The 17902-nt window shown below is 46.8% G+C and overlaps 1 protein-coding gene across 2 annotated transcripts in view; it reads left to right on the top strand.

Moving 5' to 3' along the window:
* The first annotated feature begins 850 nt into the window (after positions 1-850).
* The window catches only part of PRKCH (protein kinase C eta), a 160434-nt gene continuing 143382 nt past the window's right edge, over positions 851-17902 (top strand). Inside the window, exon 1 of one of the 2 annotated variants that reach the window (XM_032444971.1) lies at positions 851-1049. The gene's annotated coding sequence lies outside the window, so the exon portion shown is untranslated. Of the gene's footprint in view, positions 1050-11316; positions 11661-17902 lie in introns of those variants that run through there. The other variant, XM_015865795.2, reaches the window with a different exon arrangement.

Genomic DNA, 17902 nt, shown 5'->3' with positions numbered 1-17902 from the left:
GCTTGACGAAATGGCCACTGGGGTTTATATATAGGCTGCCCGCCCTGCCAAGTTGCCTGGAATTCCTGCAAACTGAATGAAAGCTAAAGGGGCAGCTTGAAAAATAGAGCTGCTAATCTGCCGGTGCCTCTGGGAGAGCCAGCCGGGATGTCCCAGGGCTCAGGGCCTGGTGTCCTGCTGGGGGTGAAGCAGCTGGTGCCCCACTGGGGACTGGGGGGTGAGGAGGGGCTGGGGGGATATTTATAGTGGGGATGAGCAGCAGCTCCAGGGCTGGGAGGGACATGAGCAGTCAGGGCAGTTCTCCAGGGTGCAGTGGGCACAAATATCTCCACTCCAAGTATCTGCTCTTATATTCATTAGTGGCACGGTATGAGTTAGCAACACCTGATATCCGTGGAGAAGCTTTAGGCTGTGCCAGTAGCCAAAATCGCATCTTTGAAAACAAAAGTTCTTCTTTTGTGGTTGCAGAGCAGACCTTGGATGTACCAGAGCAAAGCAAAGGTGTGTTCAGTGCATGGCTGTGAAACAGCACACGCACAGAGTGCAGGGCTGACTCAGGGTTTCCACGCTTGGGTTTGGTGATCACAGAATCACAGAATTATCAAGGTTGGAAAAGACCTACAAGATCATCTAGTCCAACCATTACCGATACTTCTCAGCTAAATCATATTCCTCAACGCAACATCCAAACGTTTCTTGAACACTCCCATGGTCAGTGACTCCACCAAGTGGTGGTGCCACAGTGGTTCTTTTCAGCTTCATTCGCAGATGAGCTTTTGAATGAAGAGCCAGTGAGGGCAAGGATGGTCTCTCCAGTCACACATACCTTGTTTGCTTTGTTTTCCAGCCTGCACTGCTGGCAGCTTTTCATTTCTCCCAAGGATGTTGTTGCTGGAGGCACAAAACTGACAAAATGAGTGCTTAAGTGTCTGCAGTGAAGTGTATTGATCTCAGAGTGCATCGGTGGGCCCCTACAGCACAGACTTCATACTGAAGCAAGCACGCAATTCCTTTGAGTTTGGCCGTGCTCAGTCTTCATGCTGGAAGAGGTCAGTTGCCACACTGTGGGTATACATTAATTTTCTCCAACCTGCTGCTGGCCCAACCATTCACTAAACTCTGATATTGTTACAAATGTGGGTGAAACACTCCTTTTTTGTTAGGCTTCATTACTTGGTCAGCTTCCTGCCATGCTTTCAGAGGTCCATGCGCTTCTCTTGTTGACCTGAGTGGATCATGTTGAGCAACAACTTCTGCTCATTGGTGGGGAGAGCTCCGTGTGCACCCCAGGGCTCAAGGAAACGCTACTTAAAGCTCTCTGAAGAGTTCAGCCATTGGTAAAAACCTAACATCAAAAAATGTCAAGCCTGGAAACAAAACATCCCAAATATCCCAGGTAAATGAAATCCATGGGGGATGATGGGAGTTTCTCTTGAGCCAGAAAGCTGTGGTGGGATATTGCTGCTCTTCTAACACCAAGAGACATGATTATTCTGAGGGTTTCTTGCTGAAATTCATAATAGCCATTATTCTAACAGTTAAAATACATCTGGGTTATAACCTTTCATGAGGTGGCCCCAGCTAAAACCTCTGCTGCAGTTTGTCTGCCTGAGCTGATACATCTGCAAGAAACTGCTGGGGCTGCGTTATGCTTTTAGTAGTTGATTTAATAGATATCATGGAGCTTGCTCATAGCTGGGCACGCCGTGCTTTGGTGGTGTGGTGAAGTTGGTGCCCTGCGACTGGCTCGTTCAGCGCAATAAAAATATATTGGGTTCCTGAGATGTTGACCAATGGGTTTGGGAAACAGATGATTGATTCCCACAGCTGAGAAACAGGGATTGTAATGTGTTTTGCCAGAGGAGACCGGTTTGACGGATGAGTTCATTTAAGGATTATGCTATAGATAGAGCTGTTGACAGAATAAATTTGTTTTTATTTTTCATCAGTAGGTATAACACAAAGCAGAACTAATTGGAAGTAGTTTCCTTGTGGCATCTGGTTGTGTTTCTTGCTTTAAGTCTTTCACACGCTGTAAAATTACACCAAGGGCTTTTCTTCACTTCGATTCGCTTCCCAAGATTTCCATCCCTGCCTTTCTAATGGGTTCCCAGTGTGCAGGACATGGTGAGAAACAGCGAGGAGTGGAGCTGGGGGTTTGTTTCTGCTGATTGCACAAATGTTCTGGTGCTCATCACCCACCCAACCTCAGCAGACGCTCCGAGGTGTCCTCACCGCACCGCTGATGGCAGAGCCCAACCCTGCCTGCCCTTCCAGATATTTTTAATGGCATTTGAAGCTGTGACCTGCGCTAAATATCATTCCTGCATACGGCCCAAACCTGGGAGGTGGTTGTGTTTACTCGGGGAGGTGCTCTGAGGTTGAAGGAAGGTGTTGAGTTAAGATCTGGAAATAGCTTTTTGAGGCGGTCAGAAAACAAACCCCGGTGTTTCTTGGGGGATTTGGCTGCCTGTGGGCTGCCCATCATCCCCTGGCTCCAACAGGGTGGATGGTCCCAGCCTTGTGAGCCCCCCGGCTGCTGCTGGCCCTTGTGGGGGCTGCTGGACTCGTGCAGGCTGCTGGTGTGGAAATCTAGGCTTTGTGGTTCCAACCAGCCTGGCAAATTTGATTTGTGGGTTTGGGCTTGGGATTTTTGTGTGTTTTTATGTTTTTTTTTCCTTTTTCTTTGGAATTTTTTTTCTTTTCCAGTTGTGGTCAAATAAGAGTTTTCTAGAACTGACTCATATAGGGCCAAAGAACAGGAATGCAGCAAGCACTGCAGCGCCTGCCAAACGAGCAGGGTAGTGGTTGCAAGGGAGAAAATATCCCCGGGTTCCTCCGCGTCCAATACCTGAGGAGAGGAGTCCATGTGATTTCAGGATTATGTTTCAGGTTAAATTCTAGCCTTCGTTTGGCCCCAGACCTGAACTTTAAGTCCCAGCCAAAACATAATCCAGATCTGAAAGCCGGCTACTGGCCTATCTTCTGCTCATCATGTGTGCAGTCATTCAACAGAAGCTGAAATGTGTTTTTTCTGCCAAGAGCCGTTGGTTTCCAAACAACTACATCAGCGCAGTGAGTGATGGAGTTTCCATCAACTGCTGTAGGCCAAATTCAGTCATCTGTATTCGGGCCTTGGCAGGTACAGAAACTTGGAGTTGTCACCAAGTTTTATATAATATCCTGCTTAATTGCAAATTTTTGTTCTGTGATTTGGTTCTGTTGAAGCTCGTGGAATGGCAGACGAAGGGGAGCTTTTTTACCTCTTCGCTAGTGAGATTTTCTGTTCTTTAACTGACCTTTACAATAATTTGGTCTAAGCTGGGATCTGGGTTAAATATAGCTGGTTATTTTCACCCTGAGTATGTAATACACGAAAGAACCTAGGTATCCTTTGAATGTGATTTGACAAGCGCTGTGTCTGTGTACAGGTATGTATTTATAAACATTTGCGCTGGGTGCACTAAAATGTCACTTCCAAAACCAAGAACTTTCTCTCCTGCAGCAAAATGTTTGTGCAGAATGCAGTGTTAGGTTTCCAAAACCTGGGCTGTCCAAAGAGAGAAAGACACTTCTTGGAAAGAAGCTACCAAGGATGGGAGCTGGGCTGAGCCCTCAGAAGTGAATGCAGGGTCATTATTCACTCTGTCATGTCATAGAAGCACAACTAGGAGATGCCTAAAGGCATTGCTCAAGAGCGAACTCGAAGCAAGCATGAGGAAGGCCTTTCCCAGCAGGCCCAGTGCACTGCAGAGCACCTTGCTGGTGAATGTTGTGGTGCCTAAAGCATTGGAAGGGCAGGACTAACCAAACTCACAGGGAATGGAGCAAGCACTGCCTGATCCCTTCTTCCAGAAGTACAGATCCAATATCTGCCTTCATGCAACTAAGATCCCAGAAGCTTCCTGCCAAACTAGCATAAGGACACCAGTCGCCAGCAAAGCCAACCCTTGATGTTTTGAATGCATTGATGAAATGAATGCTGTGAGTTCTGGGAACAGACTTGGAGCTTAGGGTGAGATCCTTGCTCTAGCGATGCTCGCTGTCCTGCAGCTGGCACTGCTGGAGAGTTTGTTGGAATGGATTCTGCATGCAGGTATGTACCTTGGGGGTGTTGAAATGGAGGGACTAGAGCTTGTCCAAGTCCATTCTCAGGCAGTAAAACATAACCCCTGGTCATTTCATCTTACAGCCTATGATCAGGGATGTCAGGTTCCCTCCTCCTATGTCTGCTGCTGCCGCTTTTCATGGGGTGGAAAGCCCCATTAGCTCAGGCTCACTGGTGCCATTTGGCAGCTGTGATGATTTACAGCAGAAAAGACTCATTGCCTGCAACTGTCAAGGCAGGTTCTCCAACTTAATTCAAAGTAGTTCTACTCCCACAGATGATTTACTGCTCAAGAACGAGGCTTTCATTTTCTCTCTCTTTTCTTCCCCGTTTACCCATGACAGTCTGGATCCCAGCACCAGAGCCGTGATGTCAAGAGGATGAGATGAAAGCTACCCCATTTTTCACGAGCCCTCACGGGCAGCTTGTAAGCAGATGACTGCGTGGCCAATTGCTGTGTCCATTTTGCTGGCACCTCCAGCATTTTATGTGGTGTCTGAACCTCAGCAGGCACCTCACGCCTGCTAATGGCTTTGCTAGTCAGCCGATCAATTGGTTATTTACGGCAGGCGTGTCTCAGATCTGTCAGGTCAAGATTTCCCACCCTGACGTATTTTGTTCAGAGGAGCACATAAATCCTAAGCTGCCATTTGCAGCTTAAACCTTCAGAGTGTGAAACCAGTGGGTTAAAGTTTCCAGTGATAGCAGCAAACGGTGTTTTTTAAGAGTTGTCCTCCTGACTCTTGGGGACTTGGGCACTTGGGCTGAACCATGAATCAGGTGGCCCTGAAGGATTTATGGGCATTAAACTCCCTTTTTGGTATTGTTTAGCTATGAAGTCTGAAGTCATAAATGTGGAAATTGAGACCTCTCCGCTGTTCTGGTGTTTTTCTGTTTAAGGTGTTCTGAAAAATCATAGCAACATCTTTATTGGGTGCTCTGAAGTGAGAAGCAAGAGGAGGTGCAGAAGGCCATTACTTGCAGAGTTTGATCCTGAAGCTCCAAACTTCATAGGCCCGTGCATGAGAAGATGAAGCACTTGTGCAAAGCAAACTCTGGATCTCATTATCAAGCCTGTAAGACCATAATGCCTCAGTTATTTGCAGCTGCATATGCCTGGGTGCTACAGGAACATGATTTGAAGTTAATCAGAAGACTTTCCAGTCTTGAAGTTTTGAATGCGAACAACCAAAGAACAGCTATGGATAGAAGCACCTAATCTGCATGAAGGGCAATGTCACGAGGAATGGAGCAGTTCCTGGGCATACCATGATAGTATGGCATTATCGTGCCATGATATTAAGATATCATTCATCTTCTTCCTTTTTGCAGAGCTCTCAGAGGTGTGCTGGCCTACTGAGCAGCAATGAGCCTGTTGTAAAGATAAGCACAAACAAGAGGATGTGAATCCAGCCCTGGGAGTTCATGGTTCTGGACCCTTTTCACCAAGAAATTCAGGTCTTCATAGAATGGCCTGAGTTGAAAAGGACCACAATGATCATCCAGTTTCAACCCCCTGCCATGTGCAGGGTCACCAACCACCAGACCAGGCTGCTCAGAGCCACATCCAGCCTGGATGAGTCAGTGTCCCCTTGACACTTGTGTCCCCTTCTAGCCCATGCAGGATGATCTGGGTGACAACAGCACCATAGTTGCCATGTGATGGACGTAGGTGCATTCATTTAGATCTGTGCTCTGCAAATGACAAAGGTCCACATTCTTCATGGCATCAAGGACTTCTGCAGGGAAGAGGAATGATCTCCACTAGAGGTGACTCAGTATCTGCAAGGTATTGTGGCATTCTTCTGTTTGCAATTGGAGACCACATTAACTCAGCCAGTTTTCAAGGCACGGGCATTTGAGAGCACACACTGAAACCAGTGAGAAAATATAAACACCAAAGTGTTAACCCATGAGTGACCTCTGAAACAGCCGCCCAGGGAATGCGGAGCTCGAAAAACTCCTTTTCGTGGCACTTCTGTGGGTGATTTGTTTGCAAAGAGTGGCGATGCACAGATGCCTGGGCATGTTTATAGCTCTGTAATGAAAGTCATGGCACCTGGAAGGCTCCTTGGCTGTGCTGCTGTGTTATCATCTCCATGGTTGTGCAGGGAACGGCACTGTGTGTGGTGGGAAGTTTTGAAAATGATTTTCATCAGCATGATTAAATACTTATTACATGAGTCAGCCATACGGGCTTCATTAAGCCAGTGAACTCGGAGGAGCCTCCTCATCTGTTTATGAAAGCCATCTGGAACCACGGGCTGCTCAGAAGAAATAGGATGGATGGAGCGCAGTGTGACAGGAGCTGAGCTCCCTTTGCAGAAGCCGCACGAACCCAACGTGCTCTCCTCTTTCTGTACATTTCTGGGCAAAGAATTGAGGCCTGAAATGACTCAGGCAGCAGAACTTTTAATGTACCCTGTCGGGATGTGACACAGGCACCTTTTTCTGGTGGCAGGATATAACGCGGCTTTAAAAACACAGACGTGAGCTTGTGCATGGGAGGGAAGTGTACCTTGAAAGGAAAAGCTTAATGAACTTTAACCGGCCTTCCAAGATCTTTATTAGTTGCCCCTTTATCAAATTAAATTCACACTGTGCTAGGCAGCTTAAGTGCTGCAAGCTGATGTCGTGTGCTAAGTGCCAAAGTAGGCTTTAATTGGCTGTTTAAAGGAGGAGCGGGGCCCTGCTGTGCAGCACATGCAAGTGTGCACTCACATAGAGCCAGGCAGCCCCAAAGGAGCCTGATGTACACCCTGATGGCATCACAGGATGCCCTGAGTTGGGATGGACCCACAGGGGTCATTGAGTCGTGACCCCTTTGGTGATGCACTGGAACAAGTTGCCCAAGGAGGCTGTGGATGCCCCATCCCTGCAGGCATTCAAGGCCAGGCTGGATGTGGCTCTGGGCAGCCTGGGCTACTGGTTGGTGATCCTGCACATAGCAGGGGGTTGGAGCTGGATGAGCACTGTGGGCCTTTTCAACCCAGGCCATTCTATGAGTTGAATCACACAGGACTGCCCAAACTTCACATTTCTGAGAGCAGTGTCACAGCACTCCCTGAGCTCTGGCACTCAGGGCTCTGCTCACCGCCCTGGGCAGCCTGTTCCTCTCACATTTGGGGTGGGATGCTCACTCCAAAATGTCATCTGTGGAGATACCCAGAGGCGGCTGCTCCAGGGCAGCTTCCATACACGAGGCTGGGAAGCCTGCTGCTAAACCAGGCAGGGCTCTCATCAAGATTTTCTGTATTGGTCACAGCTTGGTTTCATAGATCACAAATTAGTCACAGATGTCAGCACGAGGATCCAGAGCAGTAAAGGTCGGGTGAAGACGAGCAGGTCGCTTGTCCTTCAGAATAATTTTCATCTTAAAAATACACTCCAGGGATACCGGCAGCCACTGTAGAGTGGAGATGATGGAGCTCTGCAGATAGATGGGGAGCCGTCCTGGGCAGGTGGGGGCAAATCCCACCAGGATGACTCAGGTGGGATCATGCAAAGCAGCCGCCCGCATGGCGAGCTGCACTGACCCTGTGTAAGGGGAATGGAGACTGAATCACAGCAGTGTTTCTCACTCCTGCAGTGTAATGAGGGTGAGAGCTGTGCTGGAACTTGCTAAATTTGAACAGTTGTTTTCTGTTAACACACGACCTTAAAAAACACGATTTGAGAAGCTTGTTAGGGAGTGAATGTTAACATCTCGTCCCAGTGCAATTGAGTCCATCTGGGCTGCGAGCTGCCCACCCTCTGTGTGGCTGCATCCTCCCAGCCTGCTCCCCTTCCTTGCTCCCCAGCACTGTGCTCAGCCTTAAATCCAGCTGGATTGGGGAAAAGGGTCCAGAAATCAATGCCCTGCAGGTTGAGCAGCAGCTTGCAGCCTGTCCTCCACAAGGCCCTGTGTGAGGGGGGCAGTGGCCTTTGAGCATCCCTTTGCTCCCAGGCAGCAATGGTAGGGCTGGAGGGGATTTGCACTGTGCCAGCAGCATCACACACCACTAAACTATATTTTTTCTCCCTTCTTCGTTATGAAAGCAAGGAATATTTGTCCTCTGCTAAGAAGCCTTGAGGCAGATCTGCCATAAAATCATGAAGGTTGGAAAAGGCCTCTTAGATCATCCAGTCCAACCATCAGCCTACCTCCAATACTGCATGCTTCCTTTGCCTCTCTCTTCTTCCCTTGCTTCCAGTGCCAGCCCTGCCCTGCTTGCTTTCCAGCTCCTTCCCTCTCCTTCCTTCTCCCTCCCTCCTCTGAGGGCTGCCTGTCTCCTCTCTGCACCTCACAGCTGATTTTATCTGCCCCCAGAGGATGGTTTTCATGCAGCACAGAGGCGTGGAGGCTTCCGGCCCTTGCACCAACCCACGTTCTGACATTAAAGATAACGGATACAATGGAAAATCAATGGAGAATATGTAACTTTATCCCCTTCATAGCGTCATATTGCATTACACTGTGGCCTTTGGGTGAATAAAAGTGATGTATGGCTGAACTCGGCAGAAAAGGAGGACGGGGGAAACAAATATCGTTGGTAGGGATCACAAATGGGGTATAACCAAAACAGCCAAAAGGCCTGAGAATCTTCTCTTTTTGTGTCTTTAATTTGGTGAGATTTCTCTATGTATTTATGTCCCAGTAATTCGTGAGAGTGTAAAACATAAATCAAGGCTTTGTGCGTATTGCAGATTTCCCTGGAGCGAGATTAAAGAGGGAGGGAGCGATCAAAAAGGACTGCTTGAGTTTCCAGCCTCAGCCAGATGCCAGACCTGTCAGAAATACTGCTTTTTTGTATTATATCAGCGGAGGAAATTATTGCTGCTGTTATCTGCCCTTTGGTCAGCAGCATATTCTGCACCTTGGCGAAATGTGCCTTTGTGGTGCAGCCACCTGCACTTTTTCGAGGAGTTCATCTAATTACGGGGTAGATGAGTCAGGCTGCATTTCCTATGGGCTGTCTTCAAGCATAGGAAGTTATTAATACCGATTAGCTGAGAAAGTCCAGGTCTTCACCGCGACGTTTCCTGGCTAATATTAGGCACACCTTTTATACTTTAAGGTGTGATGGCTGATAAGAACCAGTGGTGCTCTGGATGGGGTTTTACAGGAGTGGGTGCAGCACGGGACAGGCTGTCCCAGGATGTTTTTTTTTTTTTCCTACAGTACTGAATCAATTCTAGCAGATGGGATAGAACAAGAGCAGAAAACTGAAGGTCGAATGCATAGCCTGGGATGTGTGAGCCCCTGGGGAAATGGTGGGCGAACAGCTCTGCGCCGTCTCTGGTCACGGTGCCTGGAAGCAGCAAAGTATTGTGAAATTTTCCCTTCAATAGAAAGAATTCTATCGCCAAAGGAGAGCTGATAGGTCCTGAGAGACACTGCTGTAAGTATTAAGCTTCTTGTTTTGGAGGGAGTTTAAAGGAAACTCAACTGTTTAATGGGAATTCAACAGCCGTAGCTAAGAACTTGGGTTTGGGCCTGCAGCAGGACACCGAGGAGTTGAGATGGGACTGAATAAGGCCAGGCACCAGGGGATGTTTTCAGGTTTTCCAGCCATTTGCAAACCCACACTAGGCCACTTGCCCTCTGCTTGTCCTGTCTGTGCAGATCACAGAGCTGGGGGCTGCTGGGGACATCTGAGCTCCATGCTCAAGTTGTGCTGGCTCCCAGGTCTCTCATACCAACCTAAGCAATGCTGTTTTTCATTGCTGTGGGTGAAGAGATGCAAAAGGGGCTAAACAATGACACAGGGGTTGAACGGATGGGACTGTGATGGCAATGGTACGCTCACCTCATAGCTGAGCCATGGGTGATAGGGCTGAGGGTCATCCATCTATCTCAATGGAATGATCATGGCTTGGTTGGAGATGGGTGGCATTGCCCTGACAGGGTACCATGGGTGGTGGATGTAAAGAAGAGACATGGCTGGCCCCACTGAGACAACAGGGTCTTCGCTGGTGTGACCTGGACGTATTCCTGGTAATAAATCAGAAGGCAGAAAGGAGAGGAAGGAGGACATATGGGCAACTGTGTGGGGAGGTGCCCAAGCCATGCAAAGGGGAAAACACACCAGTGAAGGAGAGGGGAATATGGAACACAGCCTGAAAGCACTTGAGATATATGTGATTTTGCCTTACAAAATAGGTAAAGTAATAAAGCCCTAGCAAACAGAATTGGGAGCCACACAGACGGTGATTAAATGTTTTAAACATTCGCAGAACAAATCTTGTATCACAGATGTCTCGCTGTCTTACCTTTTTGATTCATTTGACTTTTGGAAGCCACAGAAAAACCGTATGTGATGGTTTTTCCTTTTCTGTTCCCACTACCGAGTTTACAAAGCCTGTCAGACCTGGAGACCTTCACAGAGATGGAGAAGGAAAAGCTTCCTGCCTGGCTGGATTTCCATTGCTGTGCTCAGCTGTGTTCTGTTTGTTACCCAGGTTTGTTCTGCAACCAGAGGGTACCACACAGCACCACGTCTGCTCTGGAATCTAGGGAAAGCTGATCTTATGTGAAAGGATTGCATTCTCCTCTCACATTGGGCAAATGCCTTTGTTAAGGACCGTGGCATTGCATGAGCACAGCCTGCTGAAAGCTGGGAACTGGCTGAAAAAGCCTTTTCTCACAGTGTCCCTCAGCTTTATACTCCTCAGAGTGCACCATGCAAACAGGAAATTATGCTTCCTTTCCCCCTCACCGTCCTGGCTTAGATTTCAGCTCCTCCTGTCTAACATCAGCCAGGGCAGATAAAGCTATTTTACAGGAAGGAGTCGGTGCTTCTCCAGAGCGTTTTTACAAATAGTTTCAGTAATGTTTTTAACATTATCTCCTGCTAAAGGGATAAGTATTATCCCCATTGCACAGGTGTGAAAGTCAAGGCAATGAGGTGCGGCAATTTGGTCATGGTGTTGAAAGGAAATTATGTTGAACTGGCAGCGCTGAATTCATGTAATGTATCCCACGTCTTGACTGCAGATGAGAGCTAATGCTATCATGCTCTATAAATATCTGCCAGTGAGTGTATGCGGGCTTCATGTGAATGCAGAGAGCCCTACCCTTCCCTCAAACTTTGATTCAGTGTCTGAATGTATCCTGGTAACTAGTTTTACTGTATTTGGTCTGGAAGCCATAACGTGAATCACACACACACAGACCTGGAGATGAAAACTGCTAGAAATGGGGCTTCTGATGCTGGTGCTGCTGCCCAGCCCTAACCTGTGCCTGTTGTGTCTCAGTTACAGATGGGATGGAAAATCTGAGCTGGTCTGGCCTGAAGCCTGTCCTGGATCTGGATTCTCCTTTTCTCTCAGACAGCATTTGAAGTTCTGCTCTGTTTTGCAGTACAGGAAAAACAAGATGCCCCACTTCTGATTGCTGGAGCTGGGGTGGAGCTGATGCATAAAGCAAAGCAGCATGCACAGAAGCAGGCCAGAAAGGGGAAGAGATCAGTGAGAAACTCCTTCTAGGGAATCAGGAAAAGACAACAACAGAGGGTAGCGAATTGGTTTTGCCCAGAAGCATTTCAGTCCTAAAGCAAATCCAGAAACCATTGTGAGTATATGACATAATGACTATTAACACCAACGTTTACAGCAGATTGCAACAGACTGAGGTGACTTTTAGGCATCTGAAGCCACAGTTAACTTTCACAAAGCAAAATGGGCTCAATAGTGGACATGTTATGGTGTAGTTGGGTGGCAGCTTTCTGTATTATTAGAGATGCCAAGGGTTTCTCTGCTGTTTGTGCTGGAAATGAGAAATTTGGGGCAGCTTATGGGCTGAGCGCTTCTTTGTTTGCTTGCTTTTGTACTGCTGGGGTTTGTGTGTGTGCATATTTTAACTAATGCAAAGTTAACTAATGCAAAAAAATAGAGCCTCTTTTTATTGCAACATCTCTCAGAATTTTCCAGCTTCAATGAGCCAGTTTCCAAATCAAAAGGATAAACCCTGATGAAAAATTGGCCTCTCAATGTGAAATTGTTCGTTGTCCACATTCCATTGGTTTTGAAAGGAAAAAAGATAAAGTATTTCTGTTATGAAAGAAACACCCATTTTCAGGGGCAGTGCAACTCTGTGTGATGGAGATTGACACACTGCAGACAGTTGGTTACAGGGTGTGATGTGGCTGGTAAGGGGAATATACCTGTTCCTTCTCTTCCTCCCACAGCCTGATTGCAGGACTATGGTCGTGGTCCCTTTGAGAATCATTATTCTTGGTCCCATGAGTGTGTCATCGATGTAGGACCAGTCTTCTGTTCAAAAAGGACAGGGATCTCCTAGAAGGACTCCAGCATGGGGCCACAAAGATAATAGAGGGCCTGGAGCATCTCCTCTATGAGGAAAGGCTGAGAAACATGGGTCTGTTCAGGCTGGAGAAAAGCCTGAAGACTGAGAGGGGATCTGATAAATGTTTGTAAATATCTAAGGGGAGGTGGGAGGCAAATGGATGAGGCCAGGCTCTTCTTGGTGGTGTGTAGTGATGGGACAAAGAGTAACAGCCTAAAGCTTGAACATAGGAAGTTCCATACAAACATGCAGAAGAGCTTCTTTATGATCAAAGTGACAGAGCACTGAAACAGGTTACTCTGAGAGGCTGTGGAGTCTCCTTCTGTGGAGATATTCATGACCCATCTGGACGTCTGCTTGTCTGACCTATTGTAGGGAGCCTGCTTTAGCAGGGACTTGGACTTGATGATCTCTTGAGGTCCCATCCAACCCCTGTGATTCTGTGACTGTGCCTTACATCATCTTCCATCAATGGGGGAAAGAGGGCTTTAGCCCTTTGGGATGTCACGTGAGACATCATGAGATGCTCTGGATGTAAGTAGGGGATGTTCAAGGTCCCAGCAGCTCCACATGATGCCCCATAGACAGAGCAGGAGTTACTTATAGAATAACTTGTGTGTGTGTGAAGGCACTGAACACCATCCTAGTAACACCGATTCCTTCCACCTTGAGCCAGAACTTTGTAAAATGGAGCCAGAAAAACTTCTGAAGGAGTCATAATTATAAAGCACGTCTCCCTTTGCACTGATTTATTCTGCAGGTGACACACACTAGGCTCTGTGACAGGGATGGGGGAAGCCCAAAACCCCAGTGTTTTTATTGTGTTACATATTCCGAATCAGATTCTCAGAAAGAAAAGAGCAAAGTGGGCAAGTTCAGATAAGCAGTATTTGGGTTGTGCCCCAAAAGGAATAAAAGACTCTAAGGAGTTTCAGGAAAGAATAGTCATAGAATATCCCAAGTTGGAAAGGAGCCATAAGGATTATTGAGTCCAGTTTAACTTGATATGGACAGAAATGTGGTGGTTGCTTGCTCTCACCTCCCTTTGCTATGGCCATGTTATGATTTCCTTATTATGGCTTTTCCCCACACAGCTCCAGCATGAATTGCATCAGTAGGTTTGAGGGAGCATGAGAGGCTGCCCTGCACACTCATTTCTCAACACAAGACTGCAAATAAGGGAGGTTTTATTTTTTCAGATAATGCAAAACTATGTTGAGAGGGGAAAAATCCTCGAAGGTTTTTCAGTTGAGCTGAACTTTGTGGTCTACCAAGCAAGAAAGCTGAATTGCATAGACGCTGTACAACTTCTTAGCACATAAACTGGCACTAACCTGGCCAGATAGATGGCTTTCAGCTTAAAAAATCCCCACTAATAAAGGCGGCTGCAGTGGGGTGTGTGCCTTTCTTCCAGCTTCTTGTATCTAGTTGATATCCTGATGCATGCCAAAGTCTTTGAAGGGAAGCTCATAAATGCTTTATAAGTGGTCTGTGATAAGTCTAAGACAGCCCATCTGGAACATAAAGAAACGTGAGGTGCCCTCATAAGAAATAACTTACTTTTCACACATTGTGGGGCAGTACATCGGGGATGGAAAAGAGCCGCTCAGGTTAAAGCATGGAAACAACTGGGAATAAACTGCCCAAGAATGAAATTAAATTGGAAGCTGGAAGGAATTCTGTCCTGGGTATGTTTTTATAGCAGAAGTGAGAAAGAGTTTATAAAAGAGACAGCAGATTCCAAAGAAAGAATAAATATTCCATGGGGACTTTCTGAAAAGACAGATGGAACAAAAACAAGCGGGAAGATCAAACATCCCCCAGGAGACTTCTACAGAGAAAAGCTCAGATTGAACTCACAGTATGGAAACACCAAGACAAAGAAATACGGCTCATGCTGGCACCATTCGTACTCTGTCCATGCTCCTTTTCTCTGCTTGGTGTGTTGGCCCAACAAGAGGCAGAAGATGCGCAGAGCAAATAGGCTCCCATGGAGTGGTTGGGACCTTCTCTGAAAGGGCTCTTTATTTAGTAGTGGCTGAAAAACACCCATTTGCTTTTAGAAAACCCTTCCTTCTTGGGTCTCATCTCTCCTGCTGAGTGCACAGGGTGCCCCAACTCATGGGGAAGGTGCTGACGAACAATTTCCCTTATGGCAAGGCAGGTTCTCAGTTGTAAAGGAGGAAGACAATTCTCACATATGCAGTACAATGTGGATTTCTTTCGGTTCCTGTATGGGAAATCACAGCTTGAACCTCTGATTAATCTGCTGAGGCAAGTGTTGGGTCAGCTGTGGGAGCACAGGTGAGAGTAATCTAGCTGTGCTCCCTGAAGGGGTGGACCTTGACTCCACCTCCTCTAAGACCTCATTTAAGGGCTGACCACCACTGAGGCAGCATCTCTTGGAGATTGCTCCCCAGTGGAGACTGCCTCAGCTTTCCAGTCAAGGCATTGACATTGGTGAGTTTTCCTTTGCTAATAACCTTTGATTATCTACCATCATCTTTATAAACATCCGTATATTAGCCACCCTTGCTCTATACCCCTGCTCTCATTCTTTGAACAGCCACCTGTTCTGATCTCTGTCTGTGCCTCTTTGCTGTGTTTCACCTTTTGATAACAGAGGGCAACTTTTGTGAGGAGGGGAAACAAAAAGTGAATTTTGGTGTGGGTTCCAAATACTTTGTGCTTCTGCATCCTAAAATTCAAGGTAGGACATTCCCATTTTCAATCCACGCTGAGTTTGAGGGACTCTTCTGCCATTTGAGTGAGACCTCCACAGCACTTTCCTACCCCCTCCCACATGCCAACTGTGTGGACAAAGCCTTTGGTGTCTCAGTAAACCTGGGGTCAGCCCACACTAAGCCTTAAGCAGTGGTGTCCCCAGAAAGGTTGATAACCACTTGCTGGGATAAAGCCCAAGCATTGCATGTGCAACATGAACAAATGTACAATAAAACTCCCACTTGATCACAGAGCTGTATCTGATGCTAGGAACCAGCAGAGCATGCTGTATGAACAAGTGACTTTATTTCATAGCACGTTCTTTACGTCAGAGCACAGAATAGTGGTAAAGGATTTTTTATTTGCTTCCAGAAATGAGATTTGCTGACAACACAAGTTCTAGCTCTCACCAGTATAAATTACTGCTTCTCCTTAGAAAGTACTGTGACTTCTGAGGTTCATATGCCTTGAGAATCATGGCATCAAATCTTTTGCTCCTCCTTCAAAACAGACAGGGAAAAAAACTCTGAGTTGTTCACATGCACTTTTTTCACCATCCCAAACCTATAACTTGGATGGAGCAATGGGAGGTGTGGAACTGCCATCACTTTTCCTTGGGTGCCTCCAGGCTCAGACCACCTGCAAAGCACCTGCAGACACCTTGTTAGAGGTCATTAACCTGATGGTCTCCACCTGCTGTCAGCTTCCCCTCCTTGTTTATATCAGATCCTGGGGGGCACTGCTGGGCCTTTTGCTTGAATGTAGGGCCCTTGTGTTTTTGTTTGGAGTGGTGCTGGGGGATTTACCTGTGCTTCAGTTGCTGCTGTTTGCGAGGTGGACAGGAGCCCTAGGAATGTCACCAGCAAATGCTGTATCTCAGGTAATACTGAAGTGCTGTTCTGCTATTATGAATCCACCCTTGGTTTTCACTGAACTACCTTTACTGTATTCTTGGCTGTGCCTCAGTTTGTTCTGTGTGGGGTCCCAGAGGGGATGCCCCTTGCCACCAGCTCAGCAATGGGCTGAGTCAAGGACGCTGTGTCTTTTATCTCAGAGGTGATGCTGAGGAAGATCTGTGTCCATGAGGGAAGGGGCTGCACCCAGCTGGCATCCTGCAATGCAGTTTGCTTTGAGGGGCTTGCTCAGAGCATCAGGATCCTTGTGTAGGAGCTTTGGTGTATTGTTTAGAAGTAGTTTGTGCATCAGTGTTTGGAAATGTTGGCTTTCCTAATTCTTCTAGCTTTCAGCCTTGTACATAGCAACTATACCTTTTATCAGGGAAGGCATGTCAAAGCAGATGGCTGCAAGAAAGCAGAACTCCAGTGTTATTCTGCAGTGGCTTACCATAGGATGGCTCTTCTTTTTAGTAAGGAGAAGTTCAGAAGCAAGCCCAAGCCACAGGTTTCAGATCAGGATCCAGGCTTCTTTAAAATACCCTGAAATTGGGAGGTGCTTGCCCTGGAACAACAGTTGGCATGTATTCAACTTTCTAAAATAGCCCTGCCCAAAATCCAGGCTCTGGACCCCACCCTTCAATCTCATGCCTCTTTCTTAACAGAAGTGGAAATAAAAGGTCAATCTCATTTTGTCTGAGATTTTCACTTCACAACACACTCTGTTTTTCAATTTTGCTTTCTTAACTCTTCCTGGCTGCTGCAAAACTGTTCTTCTGACCTCTCGTGCTCTCTCAACCAGCAGCTTTCCAAGCATTGTCCTTCAGGGGTTAAGCAAAGGAGCCCAAAGAGAAATTGCCACTAATTAACTTGGACAGTTGAAATCCTTGAAATTGCTATTGAACTTGGAACCTTGTGCGCTATTGTTCATTGCTCCTCTGGAGCTTTGCGTGATGGTGGTTTGGATGGAAACATTTTTTGGGCAGGTCCTTGGAAAAACAATGGGGAAAAAGCCCTTTTAAACTTCCCTGTGGAAGGCAGCAATGGCAACGCTGACCATAACTTACAGATATAATGTTATGCATCTGGAATTGAGAGGGAGATTTCCTCCCTCATTGGTGGCAAACCTCCACCTGTCCCTTAAGGGTCAGGGATGGAGGGACCAAACTCCTTCCAGGTCTGAGAACAAACTGATGCGGTACCACCTATCCAGGGGGCAGCTGAGGGTTGGAAATATAACTGGGGTGAGACTGGTTGTTGCCTTCAGCCTAACAGTCAGATGCCACTTGGAAGTGTGACTTACAGCAAGGTGTTCTCCTCAGATACTTCTTCCAGTGCTTTTTCTAGCACACCTAATGAGCCCACCATCCTCAGAAAGGATGCGGAACTCACTCTGAGTATTGAAGTCTGCTTCTGGTTGGCAACTGTTGTAAGGATGGCACAAAGAGAGTGAAAATGGATGATGATAGAACTATAGCAGTATTGCTGTAGTTTACTGGCAAGCAGCATTGGCTTTGATGCTGTATTTTTATTCACTCTGAGCAATAGAGCAGCTTTATAAAACTCCTGTGCCTTATTATTTCAGCTGAGGAAGGCTGCCATGCTTTGTAGCAGCTATACCCATAGCAGCATCCCATGTCCTAGCGTAGACATATGCCTGGGTATGAGACAGACAGATACGACTTCCCCACTCTTAGCTCTTACGTTGCCCATTGCAGTGGCTAATGCAACTTTGGTGAGTTGTGGAGTTTCAGCTGGCGCTGGATGAACTGTGTAATAAAATAATAATAAAAATAATACAAGAATATGAATCCTGTAAATCAATACTCTTTTTTTAAAGGTTCATTTAGCTCTGTGTTCTTGGCCAGCTTTTATGCTGTAATAGAATGG

This window comes from Coturnix japonica, chromosome 5, assembly GCF_001577835.2.
Source record: "Coturnix japonica isolate 7356 chromosome 5, Coturnix japonica 2.1, whole genome shotgun sequence".
Taxonomy (NCBI): Eukaryota; Metazoa; Chordata; class Aves; order Galliformes; family Phasianidae; genus Coturnix; species Coturnix japonica.
The sequence above is the reverse complement of the archived record's forward strand: the minus strand, read 5'-3'. Positions and strand labels throughout refer to the sequence as shown.